This window comes from Galeopterus variegatus, unplaced genomic scaffold (assembly GCF_000696425.1).
Source record: "Galeopterus variegatus unplaced genomic scaffold, G_variegatus-3.0.2 Scaffold4947, whole genome shotgun sequence".
NCBI lineage: Eukaryota > Metazoa > Chordata > Mammalia > Dermoptera > Cynocephalidae > Galeopterus > Galeopterus variegatus.
Genome location: NW_007731058.1, coordinates 11033 through 17080, shown reverse-complemented (window position 1 = coordinate 17080; position 6048 = coordinate 11033).

Sequence of the window (6048 nt, the reverse complement as noted above, 5' to 3'; positions counted from 1 at the left end):
CACACACACACACACACACACACACACACACTTACTTCTACATTTACCTCTATAACTCTAGATGTTGAAAACCAGGAGTTCACACTCATAATTCCACTCTCCTATTCCACCTCCAATTCCAGTCCAACAACTCAGTGTTTTTGTCTTCTCACTTTCCCCTAATTGTACCTGTTTCCCATCATCTTTAATATAGATCAAGCCCCCTGTGTGCAACCAATTTCCTATAACCAACACACCCACCCTATACAGACGTGCACCCTTCTGATCAGGAGACTCTTTACTGTGGACTGTCCTGCTACAAGGATACCGTCCTTACCCTGCTGAGCTCTGATACCCCATGCCAGGCCTCCTCCTGCATGGACATCCTCCTCAGCCTGCTTGGGCTCATGAGCCATCCTTAAAATTAGTTTCACCAGTTAGGCATTGTATTTTTATATCAGCTACTTTAATCCAAATCAAATCAAATACTTAGCTGAGAGCAACTCTCAGAAAATGTACTTTTTGGTTGTGAAAGGAGTTAATTTGGGAGCATGAGTAGATTAAAATAGAGTATAGCATGAAGGCATTTTAGGAGCAAAAGAGCAAAAGAGAAACTGCAGGTGGATTCTGAAAGGGAGGTCAGAAAGGCCAAAGAAGGACTTTTCCATCTGGCTTGGGTACTTGAGATGAGCCAATCATGGAGAACCCTCTCTCAAGTGGCCTGGTATGGTGTTGACGAGCACTGAAACTTAAGAGCTCATCTCAACTCTTTCAGAAGATTAGGAACTGCAATTATTTTTGCTGCTAGTTAAGCACAGCCTCACATGCAATTTCCTCCTATTCAGTCTCCCTACCCCAACTCCCTTCAGTGGGAAGAGGTAAAGCAAGGAAAGAGGGTTAGGGAAGAAGGGAAGTAACACTGATTTCACACCTACCCAACCCAGGTTAGATTTTTTTTTTTATATGTTATTTAATCCACACAAAAGTATTACAAACTGAGACCCCTATTTTACATATGGAGAAAATGAATCTTTGTTTCTCAACCACTTAGAGTGAATCTTGAGTTCAGAATTTTAACCCAGCTGAGCCTAACTCTTCAGTTCTCACTTATTCTGTCACAGTGAAAGACAAAGAGATCAACTGGGGGGCGGGGTGAGTAAGAGGGAGCAGACTAGGTCATACTCCTTCTCTCAGGTGACCCTCTCCCCTCCTAACTTTGTTATCAACTCTATTATAACTGCAAACCATCTACCTTCAGGAAGAGGAAGTCTGTACGTATCACCATGATACAGAACCACCTACACATGGAGACAGCCCAAACTCCTTGGACATGCTGTGCCAGCTGCGCTGCTAAACTAGCAGCTAAAGGAACTGGAGCCTGCTCCTGAGCAATTACCACAGGAAACAACACATGGCCTTAAGGGTAAAGACAAAGAGATGTGTTCTTTTCTGTTTATAAATTATTAATCTATACATATGTTTAAGTAGATTTACCACCAAATGTGGTACACAGGCTAAATGGAGAGGAGAGAGGCACGTGTCTTGTTCTTCATACCTGGAGGACCTCAGGTGAAAAGACTATCTACCCTTATTTCAGTCTGTGATTCGCTGCAGCTTTTATTTAGACAGAGAAAAAATGATTAACTTAATTTTCAAAAAATGTCATAGTGCGAGAAATAAAACTAAGACTCCTCAATCTTATAAATTTAAATCATCACATTTTGGGACTAACCCATACAGCAAGAATTTCCAGTTTGAAGTTACAGTTGTTTTTGTTTCTTATCCAACTTTCCTAAGGCATTTAAAATAATTTAAACTACCAGCTGCCAGTTAGCTCAACTGGTTAGAGCATGATGCTGATAACACTAAGGTCCAGGGTTTGATCCCTATACTGGCCACCCAAGAAAATTAAAATAATTTAAATTACCACATCTACTAAAGCAGGATCCATTTATATTCACTATTTATTTTTCGGTTGAGTCAAATCAGGCCTATTCAAGGCATTTATTAGCTGAAAGTACTTATTTTTTTGAGGTGAACTTCTCATTACATAACATTTACCATTTTAAGATAAAAAATTCAGTCGCATTTAGTCTATTCATAGTGTTGTACAACCACCACCTCTCCCTAGATCCAAAACATTTTCATTATCCCAAAATGAAATGCCATACTCTGAAGCAATTGCTCCCCATTCCACTCTTCACATCCCCTGGCAACCATCAATCTACTTTTGATAGATCTTCCGGATATTTCTCATAGATGGAATCAAACACTATGTGACCTACTGTGTTCGGCTTCTTTCACATAGCATAATGTTTTCAACGTTCATCCACACTACAGCATGTATCAGTATTTCATTTCCTTTTATGGCTAAATACTATTCCATTGTATGTGAAAGCATTTATTTGTATTTGTGTTTGAGTATGCCTAAGTACATGCATGTAATCTCTTTCTCTCCCTCCTCCCCTTTTTCACTTCATCTTCCCCTTCCCCTCAGCAAAAGATGCATAATCAGATACTAATCATGAAGAAACATCAGAAAAAAACAACAGGACTGTAATCTTCAAAAGTATCAATCAAGGTCAGGAAAGTCAAGAGAACACTGAAGTGTCTCAGTCTGAAGGAGACTAAAGAGATATGACAACTAAATGCAGTGTGTGGTTTTAAATTGGATCCATTTGCCATAAAGAACATTTTTGGGACAATTGGTAAATTTGAATGGAGTATGAGTGGTACTGTATCAACGTCAATTTCATTATTTTGATAGCTGTACAGTAGATACTTAGGAGAATGTACTATTTATAGAAATTATACATGAACGTATACTGAGGAAATGAAACATCAGGTCAGCACCTTCTCAAACAGTTCAGGGGGAAAAGCTCTTTGAATTCTATTTCTAACTTTTCTGCAAATTTGAGATTTCAAAAAAATTCTTAAATATCAATTAAAAAATCCTGGAATACAGATATTCCCCTATGTAGGGACATCTGTATAAGTTTACTTTTTTTTTTTTTGACCAGTAAGTTGATCGTAACCCTCGGCATGGTGTGGTCAGCACCACACTCAGCCAGTGAGCACACCGGCCAACCCTATATAGGATCCAAACCCGCGGCCTCAGCACCCCCAGAGCCACACTCTCCTGAGTGAGCCATAATGCCAGCCCAAGTTTACATTTTAACAAAACAAAATCTCATAGAAAGGAACTTACTTCTTTATATCCAGTTAAATAACTCAAAAAAATTAAGGGATAATTCTATCATATCTCACCAACATACATGAGGAACATAAAGCACAATCTGGGTCCATCTCCCTGCTCACAGCAAGTAGATGTCCAATTAACCAGAAGGGATGTCTGCTACCTGTTTCAACAGTGTTGCAGTCGTCTCAGCAGACTTTCCAAACAGCCAAGAGTTTTCTTTCTTATGAGCCAACAATTTTCCCAAACTTAAGCCCATTTCCTCATTAAATCCTCTGAAGATAAAATCTGTCGGCTCCTTAAATAAGCTAATTTTAACAGATAGTATTCGATCCTCAACTATCCATGTACATTTGCTTGTATGTGCTTTCCAAGGATAGGATTAATATTGATAAAGGTGTTGTAATGCTTTAGGTGAATTTTTTTCATATTTCTATCCAAAAATAATTGAGTTCTGAGAATTTATGACTTCAAAATTAGAAACAGAACAAGTGAATTTTAAAATACATACGAAATCCTGTTGACTATGGCATCTTCATCTTCTTGTTCATCTGCAAAAATGTTTAAGGTATTAATATTGTTTTATCTTCCAACAAAATGTTTCATTAATTTATTAAAAAATATAAACTTAAAAAAGCAATTGCTGAATAGAAACGATTTTCAAAGAGCCTTATGTTTATCAGCACAGACCCAAATTCAATCTCATTAAATCAGGTAGGACAGTATACAGTTAAATGATGGAATTTTTGATTAATCAAATATCCTGAATAACAAAAAAAAAATTTTTTTTAATTCTCCGCTCACTGGCTGAGCGAGGTGCGGGCGCAACACCGAGGGTTGCGATCCCGTTGCCGGTCACAAAAAAAGACAAAAAGGAAAAAGAAAAAAAAAATTTTTTTTAATTCTGATTAACAAAGCTAATATATTTAAATTAAAATTTCCCAAATAGTTAGTGCTCAAGAAAATAAAACATGATAGAACCTTAGGACTACTATGAAGTATATTGTTATACAACATTAAGTAAAATTGCTAATGAATTAAATTTGGGGTTGATAACAGCCAACAAAAATTTTTACTATGAAATTAAAATTCAGAATCTTAGAACTCATCTAATTTTCTATAATTTGAGTTTGTCATTATTAATAGTAATATAAGCATTCTCTTAGACCATCTTAAACCACCTTGGATACCACTGCCTCAATAATTCATAATTATTGTTCAAGTTACAAACAAATAAATCAAGTTTTGTGTATCTTTTTTAAGTAGCAGATGGCCCTCTTTCTGATACTCACTCACCTCCCTCCTTGCTCATGCCTGTCAGCCATCTCTCTTGTCCTCCCCCATAAATTTACTAGCTAAAGAGATTCTACCCAATTACAATACTGCAAAACAATCCTGGCACTTCCTTCTCCTCATATGCCTAATGTCCTCAAAGGCTCTTTCCATAGGTCTCTGGAATTCTAAGCACCCACCTGCTTCAGTGTCACTGTTGTATGTAGGCTATTCTGTTAATCTGGTCTCCATTCTTAATGACAGACTGCCCCAAATAGCTTTACAACCAAAGGAACCACAAAATAACAGTCACAATCAATTTTTATGGTGCTGTGCCCACATCCATTAAGTCTTGAAGAATGTTTTAATATCTCCATATCCATTTCAATTCTATTCCCAACACTCTACCAACTAGGTCCAAGGTCCTCCTCACTCCCCCACCACTCCTGGATTACCCTAAAAATCATCTAATAAATCTCTAATCTCCTACTCATTATCCCCTAATTTCCCCTAAAATAAGGCATTTATATTCATTCTCTCTCCCCCTCTTTCTGGGCCCATCATCTATGAAGGCAAAATACCTTAAAATAGCCCCCTAAAAATCATCTAATAAATCTCTAATCTCCTACTCATTATCCCCTAATTTCCCCTAAAACAAGGCATTTATATTCATTCTCTCTCCCCCTCTTTCTGGGCCCATCATCTATGAAGGCAAAATACCTTAAAATAGCCAAGATACTATCTAGGATTTGCAGGTATTCAAAAGTTTGAGATATTACAGAATCCAAGGAGTATTTCAGTGCAGCCACAGAGCCAAGTAATAGTACTAAAGTAACACACTAGCAAGCACTATTTCCTTGTTTCTCTCAAAAGTCTGACAAGCTTAAATTGATAACATAACAACAAGGAATCTTTAATGCATGGAATCCTCAAGTATTCATATAGCACCTACTATTAGCCCAGCATCACAGGTAGAAGAAAATCCTGTGATTTCTAGATAATAGCTGAGATTTTACACAAAGCAGTAAGGCAATTGCTTAGGTACTTATAAAACCCAGACCCAAAAATCTGTAAGTTAATCAGCAAAAAGTTCAATTAAAAAAGAATAAAGATAAAGTGGTCCCTCTGGCTAAATAAAAATATATATCAAATATAATATAAGAATAATACAAGATACCACACAATTGAATACTAAATAGTATTACAGAGATTCTAAATTCTACACCACTTTAGGGAAAGAAAAGATATTCCAGTAGTCAGAAAAGGGATGGAGTGGGGGTGAGAAGAATGTTCAAAGTCAAAGCTAGTCACAAGGAACTAAATATCCTCACAAACTCTGGAATTTTCCAGATACTAAACACCCCTGTACTATTCTTAGTTGCATGTAATAATTGTGATAAACACGCACTCTGGTTGAAGAGGATGACCCTAAGAGTAGTCAAATTCCCTGGAGGTTATATTTAGTGCTCTTAGTACCAGACAACTGCTTACTTCAATCACTGGCATATTCGATACACTACCAGTAGTGTGTACTGACACATCACATATATATTGTGCCTAGACCATTTGGCATTATAATAAAAGTTTTAATTGAAATGTTT